Source organism: Schistocerca gregaria, chromosome 6 (assembly GCF_023897955.1).
Source record: "Schistocerca gregaria isolate iqSchGreg1 chromosome 6, iqSchGreg1.2, whole genome shotgun sequence".
NCBI lineage: Eukaryota > Metazoa > Arthropoda > Insecta > Orthoptera > Acrididae > Schistocerca > Schistocerca gregaria.
In genome coordinates, this window is record NC_064925.1 from 430625086 (window position 1) to 430651790 (window position 26705).

At 41.6% G+C, this 26705-nt stretch overlaps 1 protein-coding gene across 1 annotated transcript in view; it reads left to right on the top strand.

The window, feature by feature from the left end:
* Positions 1-1708: 1708 nt before the first annotated feature.
* The window catches only part of LOC126278028 (magnesium transporter NIPA2), a 124111-nt gene continuing 99114 nt past the window's right edge, over positions 1709-26705 (top strand). The window contains exon 1 of the mRNA XM_049977761.1: positions 1709-1808. The gene's annotated coding sequence lies outside the window, so the exon portion shown is untranslated. The remainder of the gene's footprint in view (positions 1809-26705) is intronic.

Sequence of the window (26705 nt, forward strand, 5' to 3'; positions counted from 1 at the left end):
TGAACTTTAGGTGGTTTATAAATCCATTGGCCGTTACTGAGAAAACCGCGAAAAAACGTGAGTTTAGTGCACGAATAGCAACAATTGTGGGGATGGCCATTTCTATAATTTCGTTTCATGGCAGATTGTCGAAATGTTTACCATAGTTTCTTAAGGTGATGTTCTCAGAGAACCTTGAAGTACTCTTAGATGAAGTAGTGAACACATGTCAAGGGTTATAGGATCATCGCAAGAGCTGTGAGGTCATCAAACTATGTTTTTATTCAGCATTTTTTCACCAATGAAACCTTACAATACGATACGTCTGTATAATGGGCCCTTCACGTCTTTTTAGATATGCCCAAAGTGGTACTGCAGTGACCGAAAATGGGCTAAAAAAGGGTTTTAACATGCCTGAAATGAAATTGAAATGATTACCAAAAATTATGTAAAATTAGAAAAACTGCAAATTCGGTAAAATATTTCTAATAACATTTCATTCTTTCAAGATACAGATCACGAAGCGGGCGTTTTCAAAATATCCAGTAAAAATAAAAAGGAAACGATTTTGCGCTAACTTTACAGGTATATTACGCTTATTTATCTGTTGTTTACATGTGTCAAAGTACGTAAATGTGTCGAAGTATATGAATAAGCTGTCAAAACATTCCTGACTTATAGAATTCGTTTTATATAAGCCGCACATCCTGCTGTTGCAGGGAAAATAAGAGAATCAGCGGAGAAACGCCCCTGTCGGAGCACAGAAAAGGCTCTGACAGAAAAGTGGGGAACCTGCTGCCTCAGTTTTCATTCAGCCTTTCCCACTAAACATTTTCGCCCTTTTTTGTGCTGAAAGAGAGTATCAGAGAGGGAATGACGGTGGGAGAGAGAGGAGACAGTGATGGTGGGAGAGAGAAAGTGGCAGTGGAAGAGAGTGAGAGAGAAAGATGGATGAACAACAGCCGCGCGAGGCGAAGAGAGAAGAGGTATTGATGGTCAGTGAGAGAAAGTGACAGTAAAAGAGGAAGAGAAACTGATCGAGATAGAAACAGTCGGAGCAAAAGAGAGAAACCAGACTGGAGAGCTGTGACACGTAAGTATAAGGGATGGTGTATTTTATTTTAAACACTTAGGTACAGGGGAAACACTAAGCTGAAATTTTTGAGTTACCGAGGTATGGTGGAGTCTGTGGCAATGGGGAAGGAAGGCAAAAGCAGACAGTGTAAGTGAGAGAGGAGTCTGTGGCAGTGGGGTATACTGTAAATCAACGGAAAAAAAGAAGACTGTGCGGGAAAGAGATATACAGACAGTGGCATTGAAAGGGAGATGCTAAGTGTAACGGCTGAGCTACAAAGAGAGACTGTGTAAGAGGGTTTAGAATGTTCTATGTTAAAAGAGCGCGAATGTGTTCGTATGCCAAAATTTTTGGTGTGAAAGGCAGAATGAGAATTCAGGCAACTGGTTCCGCATTTTCCTATCAGAGTATTTGAAAGAGGAACATATCTGTCTTTCTTATACTCCGGCAGGAGCCCATAAGAAATGGAAGTGCGAAGTCGTGCTGCGGGTGAGATAGCTCTGTAGCAGATTCTCTTCGCTACGTCACAAAAGGTGCGGCACACTTGTGGCTGCTTTGCACGCTTATCAAAGGCGCTGCAAACGATAAGCGATCGTCAGGTGCGAGTGACTGTTCGGCTACACAAATCGTTATTTCCTTGGTGTTAGTGCTTGAACAGCATTCGGGAGATCGGTGATAGATGTACGATATAGGTGCTGCACATAGCCCTACAGCACTAGATCCACAGATTCGCACGGTCGGTGAAGCGCTCTTGGTACGTATATTTTCTGTTTAATAGAGTTAAGATAGATACGAACACGAACGTACCTGTGCTGCCGACCGTGAAGCGGGTTTCGTGACGTCTGCTACCTTTTGTGTCGAAAAGAGGATAGTAAAATGTGTACCATCAATCATTCCTTGACGCAGATGGTTTCCACGTCTCACCGTCGTGGGACCAAGACATGTCTTTATTTCACTCGGGTCTTATCTTACCCTTATCGTTGACTGGTAGTTTCAGTCAGTCACCGTAAATGATGCGCATATTACAAATTCCGACACTTAACGCGACAAAACGTCATTTTTACACTGTAACCTTTGTGCAGTGAGTAGCCGCTACGAATTTTGTCAGCTTTCCGTACTTTCAACAGTGCAAAATTTACATATATTCATCTGAAAAAGAATATTATCTCACAGAGCTGATTGCATAAACGTAAAATAAATTAGTCAATGTCAACGAAAAATTTCGCTTCTTTAACTGTAGAGAGATCAGATTTGGAACTCTCTGGATCTTAACTTTCATACATAGCAGAATCAGAGTGCAAAAACAATCTGTTCATTTGTATTCTACAAGTACGGTAATTAGTTCGCCACTTGTGAAGAAAACTTCCGCATCATCAGAATGTTCCTTACCATCTGACAGATTAAAGTCCTGTATCTCGCCAGGAATCGGTCCTGAACCGCTTGTCCATCACGATGGATGCTGTACAAGTTGAACTGATTACCAGCTTCAGTCTACCACGATATTTCTCGTTTTAAGCTTCTTGCAGATAAGTATACTACATGTGTACCCGAACAAATACTTTCACTGTAGATTCCAAAGTACTGCTATTTTAATGTTCTGTCTTGACCGTTGCACCTTGTTTTGTACTTGTTGTTGTTGTTGTCTTCAGTCCTGAGACTGGTTTGATGCAGCTCTCCATGCTACTCTATCCTGTGCAAGCTTCTTCATCTCCCTGTACCTACTGCAACCTACATCCTTCTGAATCTGCTTAGTGTACTCATCTCTCGGTCTCCCTCTACGATTTTTACCCTCCACGCTGCACTCCAATACTAAATTGCTGATCCCTTGATGCCTCAGAACATGTCCTACCAACCGATCCCTTCTTCTAATCAAGTTGTGCCACAAACTTCTCTTCTCCCCAATCCTATTCAATACCTCCTCATTAGTTACGTGATCTATCCACCTTATCTTCAGTATTCTTCTGTAGCACCACATTTCGAAAGCTTCTATTCTCTTCTTGTCCAAACTAGTTATCGTCCATGTTTCGCTTCCATATATGGCTACACTCCAAACAAATACTTTCAGAAACGACTTCCTGATACATAAATCTATATTCGATGTTAACAAATTTCTCTTCTTCAGAAACGCTTTCCTTGCCATTGCCAGTCTACATTTTATATCCTCTCTACTTCGACCATCATCAGTTATTTTACTTCCTAAATAGCAAAACTCCTTTACTACTTTAAGTGTCTCATTTCCTAATCTAATTCCCTCAGCATCACCAGATTTAATTTGACTACATGCCATTATCCTCGTTTTGCTTTTGTTGATGTTCATCTTATATCCTCCTTTCAAGACACTGTCCATTCCGTTCAACTGCTCTTCCATGTCCTTTGCTGTCTCTGACAGAATTACAATGTCATCGGCGAACCTCAAAGTTTTTACTTCTTCTCCATGAATTTTAATACCTACTCCAAATTTTTCTTTTGTTTCCTTTACTGCTTGCTCAATATATAGATTGAATAACATCGGGGAGAGGCTACAACCCTGTCTCACTCCTTTCCCAACCACTGCTGCCCTTTCATGCCCCTCGACTCTTATGACTGCCATCTGGTTTCTGTACAAATTGTAAATAGCCTTTCGCTCCCTGTATTTTACCCCTGCCACCTTTAGAATTTGAAAGAGAGTATTCCAGTCAACATTGTCAAAAGCTTTCTCTAAGTCTACAAATGCTAGAAAAGTAGGTTTGCCTTTTCTTAATCTTTCTTCTAAGATAAGTCGTAAGATCAGTATTGCCTCACGTCTTCCAACATTTCTACGGAATCCAAACTGATCCTCCCCGAGGTCCGCATCTACCAGTTTTTCCATTCGTCTGTTAAGAATTCGCGTTAGTATTTTGCAGCTGTGACTTATTAAACTGATAGTTCGGTAATTTTCACATCTGTCAGCACCTGCTTTCTTTGGGATTTGAATTACTATATTCTTCTTGAAGTCTGAGGGTATTTCGCCTGTCTCATACATCTTGCTCACCAGCTGGTAGAGTTTTGTCATGACTGGCTCTCCCAATGCCGTCAGTAGTTCTAATGGAATGTTGTCTACTCCGGGGGCCTTGTTTCGACTCAGGTACTTACTATATTTAAATGAGTGCCAGTATTGGCTAATCCAGTCATTATGTACTGCGTATGCACGCCAGACACAAAATTTTTGCTTTCCAATCCGATGGTTATTCCATCACCATAACGCCTCTCACATCATGATAATGCCGTAACACACGAAACGCACATTGATATATGAAAGGAATCGTGTTACTGAACCAGGCAATTTGCTGTTTTCTCTTAAATGAGCGTCAAGCAATTTTGCGTCACCAGCATCTGCTCATCATTGCTCTTAGGGCTTATGAAAACTTCCAGATGCGGTATCTAGCTTGTATGCGTTCGTGTGGGAATGAGTCGGAAGATAGATATGTGGGTCAGGGGAGTAGGGGAGAAGAAAGTTGAGTGTGGCGTGGACTTTTAAAGAGAAGACATCATGTCGACACGTTCTAGCCTCATCTGCCTGTAACTGCCAGGAATGAAATACCCGTAGGTGATTGTCGATTGGCAGATCTATACTTATCGTGCAGCATTTGCTAATCTCCTTACAACCCGTGATCAAAATGTCATTGCTAACTTTAGTGCATTTTGTACATCCCGTAACAGGTGCTTTGTAACTAATGAGACGTTGTGTTTGCATCCTTAATTAACGCGATTTGCTCCATTGTTTACACATTTCAGCTGTAACTTTGGGTTGTGACAATGATTTTGTTGCCTATAACAGGAAGCCCAGCGAATTTTCAGTCAATAAGACATAACACTCATTGGCACCCATAGGGTAAATCCACATCTACATTTACATTCATACCCCTCAAGACACCTTATGGTGTGCGGTGGCGGATACTTCGTGTACCATTGCCACATTCTCCTTTCCTGTTCCAGTTACGCACAGTGTGCATGAAGAAAGACTATCGAAGAAGCTTCATGACCTTTCCGCGAAATACACGGACGGGAAAAAAATCACAATGAGTTGCATGAAACAAACGAAAGTTGGTAGGTGTACTTCTACATCTGAAAGATGATGTCTATTCAAATTTCGCGCCAGTCGCTTCAGAGTGGCGCTAGCAGGGCCATTATGAGGGTGTAAATCAGGTTTGCTTTAAGTATTTGCTGCAACGATCGTGATCGTTAGTTACCTTTGAGAATGGACGTGGTGAGCTGATGTTAGTCAAGAATGCGTCTAAGGCGGCGTAGAAGCCATTATTAACACTTCACGGAGCTTGAATGAAGTCGTGTAATAAGGCTACGAGAAGACGGATGTTCCATCTCCGACACTGCAGAAAGATCTGGCAGGACTGTTGTCATTGTACGCGATCGCTGGCAGTGATGTCACGAGAATGTAAGGTCGCAAGATGACAGGGCTCCTGACGGCCACGTAACGTACTGAGAGGGAAGATCATCGTGTTCGGCGAATGGCTCTGGCGTACATTGACGATTTGTACACCTCTATCTCAATCGTTCTTGGATGCAATATTTGGATAAGAAAACCTTCTCAAATTGTTCTAAAGTTTGACAGTCATCTGCCGTCTCTATTGCTCGCAATGCCGCTTCACCCACAATGTGTGAAGTTACAAACTGTATCTTCTGACGTTCTGCCCACACTTCGGGCAGAACGCGTCTAAACCTCTTGATAAAAATAACGGAGTGTAATGTCTCTTTCTCTGCCGGGAAGGTCTGAAACTGCCTGCGTTTTATAAGGTTTCCTGTAATTTGATACCTGCATAACTGTCATTATTCCGCTCCAGGAAAGCTACCTATTCATAATAATTTTCGTTCCCATCTCTTTTACGATTTTGCGTCATATTTTAATCACTGTCCTGCACACTATATTCATTTCTTTCTAGACGTGCTGTAATTTCATTTTTTCATTGTGGAAGTTCCTCATCTAACGTTTGTTGAACTTGGTTTAGTTCAGTTGAAGATTCACCATTAACTGAGTGCTGCCTCAACCGTGAATATTTGTACTACCACTTGGACTTCAGTGGTTACTTGTTCTCCAATCTCAACATCTCTCTACGCTAACCATTGAGTTAATTCAGTTACTGTTTTCGTAGTTTGAGCCTTCATGTGCTCTCCTACCTGCACAGTTTGTTGTAGAGTAAGCTGGTTTAATCTATCAGTGATCTCCTGTAGTTTAGTCTCCAGGGCATTTTGTGCTTCTGGACACTTCTGTACCTCATTTCTGACATTGGTTACAGCATCAGGTAGCCCACGATAAGCTTCCCTCTTAGCAGTCACCTCAGTTTGTATGGTTCCTAGCTGTTCATCTATTTTTTGTAATAAAACATCACCACGCTGTATTAAAACTTCATTTAATTAATGGATGATGATTTCATCCTGCAGTTTCTCTCCAGCCTGTGACCTCTCATTGCGTTCGTTTTCTTTAAGAATTAACTTCTTTTCTCATTCCCTTTCTTTAATAGCTAATCTCTCTTTACGTTCCATTTCTTTAAGGGCCAATGTTTCATTCATTTGCTTATCGCGATCCTCTAGTTGTTGACTCAGCTTTGCTTTTCTTTTCTCCAGGTTCTAATTTTCCAAAATGATAAAAAGGTGAAGAAATCATTACCCGCATTCCTGTCAGCGATGGTCTAACTACTATTAGATTTGACCTCGCCTCCGCAGAGGTCGATGCTACTGATTTAGTATCATCAGCTAACTTATTGGTTTTCAACTCGATGTGTATCAGCTGCTCCGATTCCGTTCCTGTCATCTTTTCTTGGCTGTAGGGTTCGGCTAATCCACTGGCTTCACCTTGTGATTCTTGTAAATTACCTAGAGATCGGAATCAGAAATTTATGTGTCCTTTCTCGCTTCCTCACTTGTTCTAACACGGTTTATAAAGTGACTAAAATATAGGGTGTACATAAAGTCCGGGAACACTTTCAATTATTTATTGCACAAGAACTAAACATTGTAAAGATGTCATACATATTGCATTTTGAAGAGAAACTCTGAAAGATTTTTTTTTTACAAACATTCGATAATTCAATATGCGAACCATGAGTAAACCGGCAGACGTCAATACGGTAGTCGAATTCTTGCCATACCAGACCCAGCATGTCATCGTCGACTGCGGCAGTAGCTTCCCGTATTGTCTCTCGGTGCGGTAATGGCCAGTGGTAAATGACCTTCCTTGTTGGTGGTTTCTTACTATACTTGGTTCTAAACATCCTTTGAACACCTGTAGCACACTTGTTTTTGTCAAACTCCAACACACAGAAAGCTCGCTCCGCACCTGAACTCGCCATGTTTGCGACTAGCGCTGACTATCGGCAAATTACCGAACTACACTTGGGCGGTATAAATGAAGAAAAAAAAACCTTTCAAGGTTTCTCTTCAAAATGACATATGTATGATATCTGTACAATGTTTGGTTCTTGTGCAATAAATAACTGAAAGTGTTCCCGGACTTATGCACACACTGCAAAATTCATCGTGCCAGCTGCAGCGTATAAATCCACAGTCAATTGTTGAATGAGCCGTTATTTGGCTGCGAGCGAGGCTCACTGCTAATCGCAGTGAAAATGTAACTCAAGCTTCACACGGTTACGCCCTATTGCTGTTATACACTCAAGGTACATACGAGATCTAACTCACAATAAATGAAAAAGTACCATGGGCTATGATAGTAACTTCCTGTCCTACTACCACAAATACCGTAGGAACACACACCAGTGCCTAACCTTATTTAAATGCAGCAATAGGTCCAGGTCGTTTGGAATTTAGCCTTGCTCGGTAATATTTAGTTTCTTGGGGTTCAGTTTCTCTCGTCAGTGCAAGGAAAGATTCTCATTAGCTTTCCAATCAAGCATAAGTCGATGAACATGTGGGAAAAACACGAACAAATTAATTTCAAGTTCAGTGCAATACAATACAACATATTATATCTTTTCCCGTGGAAATCGGGCCACGCATTGGGCGCCAATTACTTCGTCTCTCTTTTTTTCTTTACGTTTGCAATGAAATGTATCGGTTTGTTACTTTTGGAATCGTGAATGAAAATATTTAAAAATCGTCACGTCGCTTATATTTCGCACACTCGTAGTGGTGGCTAAAATATACGCTAAATATCTTCTACGTAGGCAAACAATTCTGAGCAAATGTACTACGTTGGGTTGTAACAATTTGCTTATGTTGTCAACACACACGGCTAGCTGATTAGTAGTAGTTAATGCCCTATAAATAAATATTGTTGCGGAGAGAGACACGATGTAATCATCTACGTAGCTGCACTATTAATTTCAACATTATGTAAATTCTTTGTTAAACACTGACTTTTTGTAATGTTAAATATGTTTTGAATAATATTTATGGCAGTGAAAACTAGATTTTTACGTCAGCGATTTACTCACAAGCAAGCCCGAGCCTCGTATTATTATTTATTATCTTCGGGTTTGTAGTGTATATTTAATGAAAACCTTTCTGAAAAAAATATTTTCGTTCCTTGACAGCAAAAATTTAAAGTATTTTTTTCTTGTTATATTGTGGATGTTATATTTCACGTAATGGCTGCCAATGCGCAGTTACGACAAAGAATGGCAGATGGCCATTGATAAAACTTGAATTCTGGCGATACTTATTTCCACTTAATTACATTCACATTGAGGTATGAAATGAGATTAAAAGCACAAATACTTTTTATACTTATACTGTGAAAAAACTTATGTACAATTAAAAAAATCGGGCGTTCAGAAGCAACCTCGTATAAAAGTGTCTAATAGGTTATAGGGGTGACATCAGCGTGATCATTTTATTCATACAAGTCTTTATCTTACAATTATATGGGAGAAATATATTTATTATTAATAATTTTATGTTGAAAACGCGTAAGGATGTAGAGCTCCAAAATAATATTTCATCATTGAGAGCACATTAACATACAGAAACACACATATTTTCATTCGTTATTGACGCATTTCACATGTGGTTGACATAACATTTTACTACAGTTTTTAGAAGGCTTTCCAGGAGACAGTACAACCTGGAGCTATGGTATGGGGTGCGATTTTGCATTTCAGTAGGAGTACATATGTGGTTATACCACGCACCCTGACTGCAAATTCGTGCGCCAATATGGTGATTCGACATACTGTGCTGCCATTCATGAGCAGCATTCTAATGAGTACCTTCCAACAGGATAACGCTCGTCCACATACCACTGTTGCTAACCCAACAATCTCTACAGCGTTCGATATGTTACTTTGCGCTGTTCGATCACCAGATCTGTCTCCAGTCCAGGACATATGAGACGTCACTGGCCGACAACTCCAGCATCAGCCACAAACAGCATTAACCGTCCTTACATTGACCAAACAAGTGCAACAGGCATGAACTCCACCCCACAAACTGACATCCGGCACCTGTGTAACACAATGCATGCACGTTTGGATACTTACACACAACATTCGGGTGGTTCACCGGTTATTAATGTATCAGCATTTCTCATTTGCAATGGCGTATCTCGTGCTTATATTAACCAGTGATCTCACAATGTTAATCACTTAAAAATGATACGTGGACAAATGGATTCCCGAAATTTAATTAATCTACATTAATTTTTTTGTGTTGCGATTTATTTCCCGTCATTGTATATGCAGGAGGGACTAGTATGTTGTCTGGTTCTTCTTGGAACGCACACTCTCGGAATTCCAATTGTAAATCATATGGTGATGTGCAACGCCTTTCTGGTAGTGTTGCCATTGGAGTTGGATACGAATCTCCGTGACGTTTTCGCACTTACTGAAGTATCTGCGGATGAAACAGGCTACTGTTCTGCGGATTTTCTCAGTTTCCTCTATCATTGTTTCCAGGTAGAAGCCCCAAACTGAGAAGCACTACTCAAACGTCAGTCGACCGAGAGTTTTGTCAGTTACCTCCTTCGTTGGTGAACAACACTTAATGCAGATTCTCCTAGTGAACCTTAGCCTAGCACCAGTCTTTTGTTGGATTAGTTCCACTCTGTTCGCATACTCCCAGATATTTAATGGATGTGCTATTTGTCAGTGATTGTTTGGCGGTCGTGTAATCAAACAGTACCAGATACTTCTAGCTGCTTATGGACGATACAATATGTGTCCATAAACTTTCGAGGCTGAATTAATTAAAAAAAAAGGGAATAATTAAGTCGGTGCTTTTAAAGCTTAAGATGTTCTGCACAGTCTCTCACCGATTGAGCGCAATGTACTGAATGTTAATACAATGACGTGAAATTTTCAGAAAAGCCCTTCTTTCATATGTTGTTCAACTCTCACGTCAGGCTCGCTCCTTCTTCGGCTTTGGTGAACCATCAGAGACCCATTCTGCACTTCATCTATTTGTAGTAGGTTCGTATAGATAAAACAAAGTCTTGTATGAAATTTTCACTCTACAGCGGAGTGTGCGCTGATTTGAAACTTCCTGTCAGATTAAAAGAGCGCTTACCCGCGAAATTTTTTGTGATCTATCAAAGGCTTTTGATTGTGTGAATCATGGAATATTTCTAGATAAACTCAAGTACTGTGGTGCGAATGGGACAGTGCTCAAATGGTTTAAATCATACTTAACTGGAAGAGCGCAGAAAGTTGAAATAAGCAGTTCACATAATATGCAAAAAACTGATGATTACTCATACTGGAGCCACAATCAAGAATGGGGTGCCGCAAGGTTCGGTCTTGGGTCCTCTGCTGTTCTTAATGTATATTAATGACTTGCGATTCTATATTCACGAAGATGCAAAGCTGGTACTTTTTGACGATGATACAATTATAGCTATCACACCCAATAGACAAGAATTAACTGGTGAAATTGTAAACGATGTTTTTCAGAAAATCATTAAGGGTTTCTCTGCAAATGGGCTCTCATTACACTCTGACAAAACACAGTATATACAGTTCCACACAGTAAATGGAATGACACCATTAATAAATATAGACTTCGATCAGAAATCGGTAGTTAAGGTAGAATAGTCAAAATTTCTAGATGTATGCAATGGTGAGGGGTTGAACTGGAAAAAACACTCTGAGGATCTGCTGAAACGTTTGAGTTCAGCTACTTATGCTATTAGGGTCATTGCAAATTTTGGCGATATACACCTCAGTAAATTAGCTTACCACGCCTATTTTCATTCTCTGCTTTCGTATGGCATCATATTCTGGGGTAACTCATCATTTAGTAAATGAGTGTTCATTGCATAAATGCGTGTAAACAGAATAATTGCTGGAGCTCATCCAAGATCATCCTGCAGACACTTATTTAAAGAGCTACAGATCTTCACTGTAGCCTCACAATATATATATATATATATCTATATTGTTGTAACCATGTACACTGCTATTACTTTTGAATTCGTTCGGATTGTTAATAACAAATTTCATAAGTGAATATATATATATATATATATATATATATATATATATATATATATATATATATATATATATTCACTTATGAAATCTTTTATATATATATATATATATATATATATATATATATATATATTCACTTATGAAATTTGTTATTAACAATCTGAACGAATTCAAAAGTAATAGCAGTGTACATGGCTACAACACTAGGAGAAAGGATGATCTTCACTACTCAAGGTTAAATTATGCTGCCACAAAAGTCTTTGGTCACTTACCTAATAGCATCAAAAGTCTGACAGATAGCCATATAGCATTTAAAATGAAATTAAAAGAATTTCTTAATGGCAACTCTTTCTACTCATTAGATGAATTTTTGTATATAGTAAGTGGGTAATTTGTCCAACCCCTCACAAAAAAAATTAAAATTATTAAGTGTCATGTAATATTTTGTGTAATGTAATTACCTTTTATTAAGCTGACACGTTGCACATCATTACGAAGTGTCGTATTCATGACCTATGGAACAAGTACTAATCTAATATAATCTAATCTAAAAGGCAAAGGTCCCGAGTTTCAGTCTCAGTCGGGCACAGTTTTAATCTGCCAGGAAGTTTCAACACGATGTATTATCAGCCGTGATGATTTGTCCCAGAACAGAATTTTCGGCGCTTTTCATTTCAGTCATGTCGCGGCAAGCGTCCACCCGTCGTTATCTATGTTTGGCAGTCAAGGTGCGCGACACAAACTTTGCACACGCTTTTCTCTTCCTCAAAAGTTCTGCAGAGTGTCTTAGGTTCTTGATGTAGGGCTGTTCAGTTCGTCTTCCCTACTGTGATTTGCGATACATCATTGACACTACAACTGCCACGTCCACTATTTAACGCTGCCTGCACGTAACTGACTGAACGTATGCACATTGGTTGTTTACAATTAATGCAAGCTACCACCGCAGTTACTATACTGACGTCGGTTATACTCCAGGAGTGCAATTAATCTGGGAAAACTTTTTGTATGGACTGTGTACATTATATTTGTTAGTTGGAGGATCAACTACCCATCCCAGAAGCAAGTGTCCATCCTCCGCAGGACTTCCTGCATTTTGCAACAGTTTTATACCTTGACGACTTCTCTCTGTACAACAGCATCACCCACCAGCCACTGACTGCCTCGTGGTGCCTCCGACGTTAACAAGTAGTTAGTTTATATATACTGTGAACAGTGAAGGCGCAATGGTAATCAGTTGGGTACGACCAAAGCTACTTTAATGTCTGAGGATTTCTCTGCTTTAAGAACGACATTGTATTGTATTGTATGTTAACCGGGGGCCTAGAAACGACGGAGAGGCTCCGTCCCCGCCGCAGCTGCAGTGGCCCACAACCCCACGACGACTATCGCAGTCCACCTCACTCGTCCGTCGCCCCACACCGAACCCAGGGTTATTGTCCGATTCGGTCCCCATGGAACGCCCCCCCCCCCCCCATCCCCCACCAGGGAACGTCTCACACCACACGAGTGTAACCACTATGTTTGCGTGGTACAGTAATGGTTGTGGACGCGTACGTGGAGAATTTTTTTGCGCAGCAATCGTCGACATAGTGTAGCTGAAGCGGAACAAGAGGAACCAGCACGGATTCATCGAGGCAGATGGAAAACCGCCTAAAAACCATCCACAGACTGGCCGGCTCACCGAACCTCGACACAAGTCCTCCTGCCGGATTCGTGCCGGGGACCAGGCGCTCCCTCCCAATCCGGAAAGCCATGCGTTAGACCTCACGGCTAATTGGGCGGGCTTTAAGAACGACATACTGTATCCTACTCAGTAGGACAGTTCAGTCCAGTCAAAAAATGGTCTGGTGTTCCATATGCTCGTATTTTGTTGTCAGCCAACAGTGCGGACTGTCTCAAATGACTTCCAGAACTAAAGAAACACGATACAAACGGGGTCGTTGTATCCACTGCCATCTGAATCTCGCAGACGAACAGACTGATTAGGATTTCACAAGACTGTTGTATGTGGAATCCGTGTTGATCCTAACAGAATAGATTATCGGTCTAAAGCAATTGACGAGGGACTGAGGATTGCTACTGGCTTAAGTTCTGGTAGATAGGCATCACAACTTATAGCTAGCGCAAAGTTTAGAATGAAAATGCTTCACTCACCCATTGAAGGAAGCCCATTGTTTATTTGCAACATACTTGAGTTATTTTAGTAAACAAGTCAGAATAACATCTGGTGAGAGTGCTGAAGTGGTTAACAAACTGGATTTGTAACCAGGAGGGCGGGATACGGATCCCTGTCTGCCCATTTGCATTCATCTTTACAGTGCATTTCTTTTAAGAAATTCAAGAATAAGCTAGGATATTTATCTGTTGAACGCTACACTATCTATCACGTTTCGACCACCTGCTAGATATGACTTTTTCTGTGCATAGCTCACGTTATACATCATACGATCTGTTATGAAAAGTAGTTATATAAGGGAACTGACAGGCTGTCTGTAGGAATTTCGATTGTTGATGTCATAGATTAAGGAGCAGATTATCTGGACTGTATAAAAGTTTGTCATTGGTCTTGTTTTGTGAAATAAGGAAGTTTGTGACAGTATCTATACCTTAGGCTGAAAGTATGTAGATAGGTGCTGCGGAAATTCCAGAGCTCCAGGGATTTATTTGGCTTGGGCTTATTGAACCATACCGCTAAGAGCTTGATACAAGTGTAGAAACATGTACAAAGAAATGACACAATAGAAATAATCTGCACAGACTTAACTGTTGTTATAAAGAGTGATGAAAATAAAAGTAGCCCTTGTAAGCGTCAAGGAAATGCTGTGAAATAACAGAGAAAAATGCGGTGAAAAATATACTTCTAGAAGATATTGAAAGTGGCCCCCTAAAGTCCGCAGCTCGTTGTCGTGCGGTAGCGTTCTCGCTTCCCGCGCCCGGGTTCAATTCCCGGCGGGGTCAGGAATTTTCTCTGCCTCGTGATGACTGGGTGTTGTGTGATGTCCTTAGGTTAAGTTATGTTTAAGTAGTTCTAAGTTCTAGGGGACTGATGACCATAGATGTTAAGTCCCATAGTGCTCAGAGCCATTTGAACCATTTGGGCCCCCTAGAACATCAATAGCTACCTGTATACCTGTAAGCATATTCAGATAGACCCGGACTAAAGTTCGAATATCGATAACGGCAAATTCACGGCTGATGACCCTTTCAATTCCTGCATTATGTGTGGTTTGGTTTAATAGACCTTGCCCGTCAAGTGTCCTAACAGGAAACGTCACATGTTGTTAGATCCGTCGAACATGGTGGCTATAAATGTTTGCTCATATTTCGCTCCTCAGTGAAGACATCATAGACCAGTTCCAGGGACACATTAGACGTGTGGCATGTTGTCCCATCTTGCTGGAAGAAGCACTATTGTCTTTCTGTTCAGTGAGTTGAGCAAAAAATGCATCAAAAATTTCCGTATATGCAACCGTGTTGAGGTTAGTGTCAGAAAATGTCGGTCCAATTACACCCCACCAAACGCCGATTTTTTCATCATGGAGTGATTGCTGACAGACAATGTTAGGATTCTCCGTTGCTCAGTACCTCGTGTTCTGTGAATTTCCGTGACCGCAAAAATGAAACCTTGCTTCATCACTCATGATGTAATGGAAAGGGTCAGACAAACCATCGCTCACGTTATTCAAAAGACACGTGCAGCAATCTGCACGTTTCTGACTGCCATTCTCCAGTCACTGCTGAACAACTGTTTCGCGACATGGCTCCAAATTAAGACTTTCCAATATCCGCCGGCAACTCCTCGTACTCACAAGTGCCTGTTGCCAATTTCTGTGCAGACTTCTTTAGGCTCTGAATAATTCTTCGGCGAATGTCTGCAGTAACTTCTGGTGACCGAACTGAAGGAATTCTTTGTCGTTTTACATTTAGCACAGATCCGTAGGTGTGCCAGTCTTTATACAGGCTCTGTATTGCTCTCTTTGTTGGTAATCCTGTACCCGGATAGTGAACCCGAAAATTTTGCGAGTGTCTTCAATCGAACCTGTTTTCACATATGTTTCTATATTTTCAGTTCTCTCTTCTATTGAAAAAGTCAGTTTGCAAACTGCAAAGAGAAAATCTAACTTCTTTGATGAAATAAATTGAAACGATAATAGAAGAATGCTATCAATCGATTATTGCATAAAACTGTCGATTGTTGAACTGTTTACTCTATTTCAGAAGTCGATATAATTCATTCACATTCAAAGGGGAGGCGGGCTACTTTTAACTGCACTACCCGGTACAGTGGATAACGTATAATAACCCACGTAGGCGCACAGCTCACAGCGAAACAATCTTGTTGTGACTCTACCTGTGGCTGGATGAGAGTGGGAGGGAGGAGAGAGAGAGAGAGAGAGAGAGAGAGAGAGAGAGAGAGAGAGAGAGAGAGCTCGGCAGAGATTGGGTAAGATGGAAGATTGAAGTGTTAACCCCAGATCACACACTAGATCTTTAAACACTCACTACTGTCTCGTATAAAAGGCCTATAAATATTTAGATACTTCAGGAAACAGTAAGATTGGAACGTTTTTTGGGAGGGGGATCTTCATGTACACAGGATTTACAAGCAAATGTTTCTACTGTGTTTCGAAAACAACTATCACATGCTTTTTCCTCTTCTTCTAACATTTGCAAAGAAAATAATCCTCGAAACCTATGAGGTATAAGTGAAACGAAGTTGAAACACAGTTGGTACGCATTCTCACCAGGATAATCAGCTTCCTGCTCGCCTTAGATTTTTGACTCTAGGGAGAGTTAAAATTATGGGTTTAGTTGTAGTTTAATATTGACTTTTATGGCAGACTGAAAAGTGCAGTCCTCTGCCCAGTCTTCATCGGCTGTTTTTGTGTACACTTATCACGGCTGATAAGACATCGTGTTGAAACTTCCTGGCAGATTAAAACTGTGCCCGACTGTGCAAATTTCATTACAGGGCCGGAGACCTATCTCCATCTGGAGCACCAAACACAGGTATGTGCAATGTTGTTTTTGCAATTTGTAGCTGGAGTCTGGCCAGACAGTCAGACAATTATTGCTCGTCACGTCTTGTATCCAATGCTCAATGTCGACGAAAAGGGTCAAAAAGTTTCCCGTGACAAACAAAATTATTTTGAAGCAGCATTTTACGTGCCCATTCGATGGGACGGTTCCACATTAGTCTACTACAATAATCGTTTTAGCGACACGCATTAACAGGGACAGTAAAACATGAAGAATAACGAGAACTCCAACAGCGATTCAGCGGCGCTGCTGCATGGCGGTAGCAGGCAGTGCGGGTCGGGGCGGTGAAGTCGCTGCTGGAGTACTGGTTATTTTCGTGTTCCACTGTCCCTGTTAATACGTGTCGATAAAACAAAAATCGCACTGTCTGTCGATCAGGCACGTAAAATTCCTCTTTAAAAAACGTTTTATTTGTAACGGGAAGCGAACCGACGCTTCCCGTTGACACTGGGTGTCAAAACGTGATGACCAGTCTTTGTTTGAGCTCGCTGCAGCTACACATTGCAAAAAGGAAATTGCAAATACAATTTTACGACAAAAACAAGGCCTCACACTAAGGAATTACCTGAGTGGTATGGAAATCGGGAGATGTGGCGTACATGTACATTCAAACAAATGCTTACAATTTCAGAGAAATTAAATGATTTATTCAAGGGAAAGAGCTTCACAACTAGAGTTGTCAGTAACACGCTGGTCAACCTCGCTCTTTATGCAAGCAGTTATTCGGTTTACCATTGATTGATGTTGATGTTGTTGTGGTCTTCAGTACTGAGACTGGTTTGATGCAGCTCTCCATGCTACTCTATCCTGTGCAAGCTGCTTCATCTCCCAGTACGTACTGCAGTCTTCACCCTTCTGAATCTGTTTAGTGAATTCATCTCTTGGTCTCCCTATACGGTTTTTACCCTCCACGCAGCCCTCCAATACTAAATTGGTGATCCCTTGATGGCTCAGAACATGTCCTACCAACCGACTCCTGCTTTCTTTGGGATTGGAATTATTGATGGATTGAATGATTGATTGATAGCGTTGTTGAATGTCTCCATGAAGGGCATCGTGACAAATTCTGTGTAAATGGCGCCTTAGGTTGTCAAAATCCAGAGCTGGTTGGAGTGTACTGTCCTTAAGGCTCCATACGTTCTCAAGTGGGTAGAGATCCATGCCACCTCGCTGGCCATGGTAGAGTCTGGCAAGCAAGAAGAAAAGCAGTAGAAACTGTCACCGTGTGCTGGCCAGTAGAAACTGTCACCGTGTGTGAGTGGGCATCTTCCTGCTGAAATGTAAGCCCAGGATGACCTGCGTGAAGGGCAAGTTTACGGGGAGTAGAATATCGTCGATGTTCATGTGCCCTTAGGCTATGAAATTATATGGCACCACAAATCGTCACACCTGATTGTCAGGCGGTATAGGAGATAACACTCAGGATGGTACCCCACTGCTGTCAGGGGCGTTTCCAGATACGTCTTCGCTTGCCATCGGAGCCTGGAATCTTATTCAATGGAATAAAATTGTCTTCAATGACGAATCATACTTAGAATTGAGCTTCGGTGACCAGTGAAACGTATCTGGAGATGCCATGGACAAGAGTGGGATACCAACCTGCTGTCACCCTCCATAAGGCGCTACAACCATGAGTGATGGTCTGTGGTGCCATTCAGTTTCATAGCAGGACCCCTTCGGTTGTCATCCGCGGCATCCTTGTAGTTTAGCCGTATCTCGACGATATACAGGGTCTATTGATAGTGACCGCGCCAAATATCTCACGAAATAAGCATCAAACGAAAACACTAGAAAGAACGAAAGTCGTCTAGCTACAAGTGGGAAACCAGATGGCGCTATGGTTGGCCCGCTACATGGCGCTGCCATAGGCCAAACGGATATCAACTGCGTTTTCTCAAATAGGAACCCCATTTTTTATTACATATTCGTTTATTACGTAAAGCAATATAAATGTTTTAGTTGGACCACTTTTTTCGCTTTGTGATAGACGGCGCTGTAATAGTCACAAACGTATAAGTTCGTGGTATCACGTAACATTCCGCCAGTGCGACGGTGTTTGCTTCGTGATACATTACCCGTATTACAATGGACCGTTTACCAATTGCGGAAAAGGTCGATATCGTGTTGAGGTAAGGTTATTGTGATCAAAATGCCCAACGGGCAACGCCATCTAGCGGGCCAACCACAGCGCCATCTGGTTTCCCCCTTCAAGCTAGACAAGTTTCGTTGTTTGTAGTTTTTTTCTTTTACACTTATTTCGTGAGATAATTGGCCCGGTCACGATCAATGGATCACCCTGTATATTCCAAGCCCTGTTTTGTGTCCCGTCATGGCAATGAGTCCTGGCCTTACATCTCAGCAAGATAATGCTCAACCGGACACGGAGAGAGTTTCCACTGCTTGTCTTTGTGCTTGCCAAGTCCTGCCTTGGACAGCAAGGTGGCCACATCTCTCCCCAGTTGAGGACATTTGGAGCATTTTGGGCAGACCCTGAAACCAGCACGGGATATTTACGATCTAGAGCGCCAACTGTATTGAATTTGGCATGTTATCCCACAAGATGACATCCAACAACTCTATCGGTGAGTGCCAAGCCAAATAACTGCTTGCGTAAGGGCCAGAGCTGGACCATTTTGTTACTGACTTGCTCTTTCTCTTCAATACATCATCCAATTTTTCTGAAACTGTAATTATTTATTTGTCTGTACATTTACGCCAGATCTACCGATTTCTGTCCCATTTGGATAATTCCTTAGTGGTGCATCTTTTTTTTGTCTTGCCGAGGGCAACGGCCTTGCCGCAGTGGCTACACCGTTTCCCGTCAGATCACCAACGTTAAGCGCTGTCGGGCGTGGCCGGCACTTGGATGGGTGACCATCCGGGCCGCCATGCGCTGTTGCCGTTTTTCGGGGTGCACTCAGCCTCGTGATGCCAATTGAGGAGCTACTCGACAAAAAGTAGCGGCTCCGGTCATAGAAAACAATCATAACGACCGGGAGAGCGGCGTGCTGACCACACACCCCTCCTATCTGCATCCTAAGCCGAGGATGACATGGCGGTCGGATGGTCCCGATGGGCCACTTGTGGCCTAAAGATGGAGTGCTATATCAGCCGAAACACGAGAGAAAATACGCCTGATGACTCTTAGGTGTGACATCTGGTATAAATAAATGGGGTCACTTTTCTCATATGGATGGAGAATCTTCATATGTGAGGCCACAGTTAGTACACTATACCCTTTTCAACAAGGTGGGCAATGAGATTAGATTTTCCTGTCACATTTTTTTCGATCTAAAGGGACATGTTCGGTGAACCTGGCTGCAAGTCGTCTACCAGTCTGTCTCACATAACAAACAGCGCAGTTGGAACATTCAGTTCTATAGGCACCTGATCTATAGCAAACATATCGTTTTTCAGTTTTGTTGTTGTTGCTGTGTTATTCAGTCCAGAGACTGGTTTGATGCAGCTCTCCATGCTACTCTATCCTGTGCAAGCTTCTTCATTTCCAGTACCTACTGCAACCTACATCCTTCTGAATCTGCTAAGTGTACTCATCTCTTGGCCTCCCTCTACGATTTTTAACCCTCCACGCTGCCTCCAATACTAAATTGGTGATCCCTTGATGCCTCAGAACACGTCCTACCGATCGATCCCTTCTTCTAGTCAAGTTGTGCCACAAAGTTCTCTTCTTCCCAATTCTGTTCAATACCTCCTCATTAGTTATGTAATCTACCCATTAAAGTGTTATGTTTTAAAATTCTACCCAAGTTCTCCGTGGCAGAAAACGTCACATTTACTTTTTGTGGTGTTTTCTACCACATTTAACTTGTGTAGAATTTGAAAACATTCTATTGATAAAAGAAATGTTTTACATAGATCAAATATCTATAGAACTGAATGTTCCGATTGTGATACTTGTTATGAGTGAAAGTGGGCCGTGAGTATTGTGTTTGTCAGTAGAGAGGCAGTAACAGCAGAATGGGTCAGTTAGAAGAGCAGAGTGACTTCGTTGATGTCAGCTGAGTATCAGATCCATCAGGGACGATTCAACCCTATATCGATCGAAGTCGACTGTTGGCAATGTGACTTTAAGGTGGAAACGCGAAGGGACAACCATAGCTAAAGCAAGGCCAGGCAGGCATCATGTAGTGACGGACAGGGGCTGTCGAGGACTGTGTAGGTCGATTGTACGAGGGTGAGTCAAATGAAAACCTTGAATATTGTTTTAAATATTATTTATTGTGCAGAAGTGGTACAAAGCTGTATCACTTTTCAACATAATCTCTCCCATGCTCAATGCAAGTCCTCCAGCGATTACAAAGTGCATAAATTCCCTTAGGAAAAAAAATTCTTTTGGTAGTTCGTGCAACCACTCGTGCACTGCGTGGCGTACCTCTTCATCAGACCGGATTTTCTTTCCTCCCATCGCGTCTTTGAGTGGCCCAAACATATGGAAATCACTTGGGGGCAAGGTCTGGCGAGTATGGTGGATGAGGAAGACACTGAAAATGCAAGTCGGTGATTGTTGCAACTGTTGTACAGGCATAGTGGGGCCTTGCATTGTCGTGTTGCAAAAGGACACCTGCTGACGGCAATCCGCGTCGCTTTGATTTGATTGCAGGTCGCAGATGATTTTTTAGGAGATCTGTGGGTGAACTGATGACTGTGGTACCTCTAGACATGTAATGCTCCAAAACGACGCCTTTTTCGTCCCAAAAGAGTCAGTATAACCTTCCCTGCTGATTGTTCTGTTCGAAACTTCTTTGGCTTTGGTGATGGAGAATGGCGCCATCCCTTGTTCACTCTCTTCGTTTCCGGTTGGTGGAAGTGAACCCAGGTTTCGTCCCCAGTAATGATTCTTGCAAGGAAAGCGCCGAAGAAGTTCTTCGCAAGCATCAACAAGTCGTTCTCTCATTTCAGGAGTCAGCTGCCGTGGCACCCATCTTTCATACACTTTGTGAAACTGGAGCACATCATGCACAATATGATGTGCTAAGCCATGACTAATCTTTAAACGTGCCGCAATGTCATTCAGTGTCACTTGGCGGTTTTTCTTCACTATGGCTTCAACTGCTGCAATGTTCTGTGGAGTCACAACTCGTTGTGACTGACCTGGACAAGGAGCATCTCCCACTGAAGTCACACCATTTGCGAACTTCCTACTCCATTCATAGACTTGGTGCTGTGACAAACATGCATCACCGTACTGAACCTTCATTCGTCGATGAATTTCAATAGGTTTCACACTTTCACTACGCAAAAACCGAATAACAGAGCGCTGTTCTTCCCTGGTGCACGGCGCAAGTGGGGCGGCCATCTTTATACTAATACTGTGACTGTATGTGTGCATCTGGACTATGCTGCCACCTACAAGCCATTCTGCACGCTGTTTGTAGCACGCTTACCAACTTACAGGATAACGGCGCGATATTTCGATTTGTTATTACAAATTTAAGGTTTTCATTCGACTCAGCTTCGTGAAAAACTGCACAATATTAGCCGAATGAATCACTCGTGAGTTCCAGAACGGTACCAGCAGACCAGGCAGCACAATAACTGTGCAATGGTCGAGCAGCTCCTCATAACCCACAAATTTGTGTGGTCAGTGCTAAGTGACCGTTGAGGGGGAGTAAAGATCGGCGCAGTGGGTCACTGGAAACGAGTGATTTGGAGTGACGAATCACTTTGTGGCCTATACAAATCCACTGGAAGGGATGGCATTAGCGAATGTCCTCGGAGAACGTTACCTGCCATCGTGTGTAGTGCTAATATTGAAGTACGGAGGGGTGGGTGCTCGGTATGGGGGTGTTTCTCCTGATTATGGCGTGGTAAACTTATTGCGCTTCAGAAAACGCTAATTGTGGAAGGATATGAACACATTTTACAGCATCGTGCATCATGTACTATAGAGGAACAACTGGGAGACGATGATGCATGACAATGCACCCTATAATCATCTTGGTATTGAAGCTCTTTTTTTCCGTGTTTGCTTTAACAATATATATGTTTTTGGATATGGTCCGCCTTTAGCAAAACACAGTTTTGTTTTATAACCCAAACATGTTTCACTGCAGTTGCAGCATCCTCAGTGGGCTTTTATTTTCCATCTGTTAAAGATTGTAGAAACACAAGACGTCAGAAAAACCACACCATGTGGTAAAAAGGTATGGATTTTCATAATTTATGTGTTTTTTCAAATATCTATGATTACATTTTTTAAAAACTAACAGCTACATGTATACAAAACAACAAAGAACGTTTCTTTATCTTTAACAGATGGAAAATAAAAGCCCACTGAGGATGCTGCAACTGCAGTGAAACATGTTTGGGTTATAAAACAAAACTGTGTTTTGCTAAAGGCGGACCCTATCCAAAAATATATATAATGCACCCTATTTTAAATCAATATCTATGAGGAAACGGTTTGTGGACAATAACTTTCAGAAATGGACGGGCCTGTAGAGCGTCTCTAGCTGAACCCAATGGAACATCTTTGGGGTGAGATAGAACGCATTTGCTCCAGACCGCAACGCCACTTTCTCTGGTTTCGGATGTTGAGGACGAATGGGCTGCCATTCATCCTCTGACATTCAGACACCTCAGTTTTGTCTCCAGCAGAGTTCAAGCCGTCACAAAGGCTTATTATTAATGTCCACAAATAGGTGTCCAGATACTTTTGGTCAGATTGTGTAGGTTCTCGTGGACTGCAGTTAGTCCTGGATGACATATTTGTTTCCTAATGTCAAGAAACGCTCAGTCCAACCGTAAATCGGCCAATTTTCCACAGAAGCGTATTTATTTCAAGTTGTGGCAGTCGTGCGTGAATCCAAGGCGGGGAGTGATGAAGGGTCACGGTGTCGTAACTCCCCTTCCAAAATCATTTTGGTAAAAGTGTAAATATTTTTACATATGCTAATTTTCAGATTTGTTACCCAGCTTTCGGAGAGTAAAGTAACATGTAACAAAGAGTCTCGAAAATGGCACTTTATAAAAAGGGAGACAGGGATAACGATGACAATTTTAGACCTATTTCTATACCATCGGTGTTTGCTAAAATTATCGAGAAGTTTATATATACAAGGTTACTGGAGCATTTAAATTCACATTATTTGCTGTCTAATGTACAGTTTGGTTTTAGAAATGGTTTAGCCACTGAAAATGTAATATTCTCTTTTCTCTGTGATGTTTTGGACGGATTAAATAAAAGGTTGCGAACGCTAGGTGTTTTCTTTGATTTAACGAAGGCTTTTGACTGTGTTTACCACAGAATATTACTCCAGAAGTTGGAACATTATGGAGTAAGTGGAGTAGCTTACAATTGGTTTGCCTCTTACTTTAAGAACAGAAAGCAGAAGGTAATTCTCCACAATATTGAGAGTGGTAGTGATGTTCAGTCCCAATGGGGCACTGTTAAGTGGGGCGTTCCCCATGGGTCGGTGCTGGGGCCACTGCTGTTTCTTATTTATATAAATGATATGCCTTCTAGTATTACAGGTGATTCAAAAATATTTCTGTTTGCTGATGACACCAGCTTGGTAGTGAAGGATCTTGTGTGTAATATTGAAACAGTATCAAATAATGTAGTTTATGAAATAAGTTAGTGGCTTTTGGAAAATAATTTGATGCTAAAGCACAGTAATACTCAGTTTTTACGGTTTCTAACTCACATGTCAACAAGAACCGATATTTTGATCAGACAGAATGGGTATATTATAAGCGAGACGGAACAGTTCAAGTTCCTAGGAGTTCGGACAGATAGTAAGCTGTTGTGGAAAGCCCATTTTCAGGAACTTGTTCAGAAACTAAATGATGCCTTATTTATCATTAGAACAATATCTGAAATAAGTGACAGTTCAACACGAAAAGTAGTCTACTTCGCGTATTTTCATACGCTTATGTCGCATGGTACTATTTTTTGGGGTAATTCTTCTGATTCAAAATGGGTATTTTTGGTTCCAAAACGGGCTCTTCGAGCTATATGTGGTGTAAGTTCGAGAACCTCTTGTCGACCCCTATTCAATAGTCTGGGAATTCTGACATTGCCGTCACAGGATATATTTTCTTTAATGTCGTTTGTTGTTAGCAATATTAGCTTATTCCCAAGAGTTAGCAGCTTTCACTCAGCTAATACTAGGCAGAAATCAAATGTGCATGTGGAATGCACTTCCTTGACTCTTGTGTAGAAAAGAGTGCAATATTCTGCTGCATCCATTTTCAATACGCTACCACAAGAACTCAAAAATCTTAGCAGTAGCCCAAACACTTTTAAGCCTAAACTGAAGTTTCCTCATGGCTCACTCCTCCTATTCTGTCGAGGAGCTCCTGGAAGAGCTGAAAAATTAAGCAAATTCCAGTGTTACATTGTTGATTTTCTTTATTTAAACTTACGACTTGTCGCCTGAATATGTTTCTTATATTTCATTTTATCTGTTTCTACTATCGTGTTATAATTTCATGTATTGACTCGTTCCATGTCCATGGATACTTCTCCTTAATTTGGTCCCTCGGAACAATAAATAAATAAAAAATAGAAGTCAGAAGCCATGTATAATACATATTGGCTTGCGGCTTCACTGCCTGTAGAGAGCATTCCAGCCTGGAATGGGCGCCTCTTCACTGACTGGCCGTAGCTGTTGTCAACAAAATTTCCGATACGGTTCCTGGTTTCACAGGTATAACCGTTAAACCACAGAAAGTTACGTAAAGTCGGACAGAAACACAAAGAACCTCCACTCAGAGGGGTAAAAAAGAAATGAAAAAAAAAAAGAAAACCGTAGACTGACTTCGAGAAACACCATTGTTTCATTTACACGCTCACATAGTGCTAGTCTGCAGACCAGTGTTCACAACGGTAGTGCACTGACACTAAGATTTCATTTAGTGTAAAATATAACGTTGTGGAAGCTGTAACACTTGTTGCTATTACAGTTCTTCAATCACTTACGTGACACAAGCGCTTCTCAAATTTATGCGATTTGAGTCTTTCTCGGCGTATTCCACTGATGAATTCTTCTCGGATTATCAGCCGAGTCGTGGCATCGTCTAGTCGCAACGTTTCAATGAGTTGCGTACCCGTCATCTTCTGGCGGAGTTCACCAGAAGATGATTGGTACAAAACTCATTGAAACGATGCGACTAGACGATGCCACGACTCGGCTGATTACCTGAGAAGAATTCATCAATTCTCAAATTTTCAGGCGAATACTTTTAAAGTGCTGTATTTTTCTGAACCGCACTTTCTTGAGAGTTATGCTAAGTACAAAACACAGCTACTATTCTACAAGCATTAAAACATTTTGTATATTTTTTGTAATTAAACATTTTTATTACTCTTATTACTGTTATTCATTTCTGACACGCTGGATGTGGGGGGTGATGGCAATTGATGTTGGGGGGAGTGAGGGGAGGGGGCAGTAACACAACGTCGTCTCTCCTCTCCTTCCTCCTCAATATCGGAAACTATTCGGAATTAGATTCGTTCATGGGTGCTTAGACATTTCAAATCTTGAGCATGATGTTCTGACTGTTTACTCAATCGTATCGACAGTAAGCGATGTTGTCCCGAGTCGGTTGCGGAAATGTGTGTTGTATCCGTCAGGCCGGGAAAGCCTAAGAAACCACAAATTTTTGGAAGTCAATTTAAAAGAATTCGTATCGTCACTGGCAATTATCATTTCGTTAATGAGCAAGATAAAGGCATTACTTGCGAAAGATATCTGTAACCGCCACTCAGGTATGAATTACGGAGAGTCTGATTTGTTATCAGCGAGTATCGGAAGTCGTTAACACGACGACTGGTCTGCGAAATGAAGTCGTAGGCACATAAAGGAAGTGACTCACGCCGGGCAGGATGCCTCGAATGACTGATCGCATGAGATACGCGCTGATAAGACCCGCACAATGGTCTCTGACGCAGCACATCGCCTCTATTTCAGGACGGCAAAGAAGCATAATTCTCATCGGATTTGAAATCAACCCATCGCTAACAACTATAGTTCCGGTATACAAACCGTTGTCACAAGCAGAAGATGACAAGATAGAGTATATGAGGGAAATGAACTGGTAATTCAATATATCATAGAGGGAGACGAGAATCTAATAATAAAAGGGGATTGGAACGCCAGAATAGCGGAAAGGAATTAAAACACAGTTACGGGAGAATACAGACACAGCCATAGGAATGAGAAACT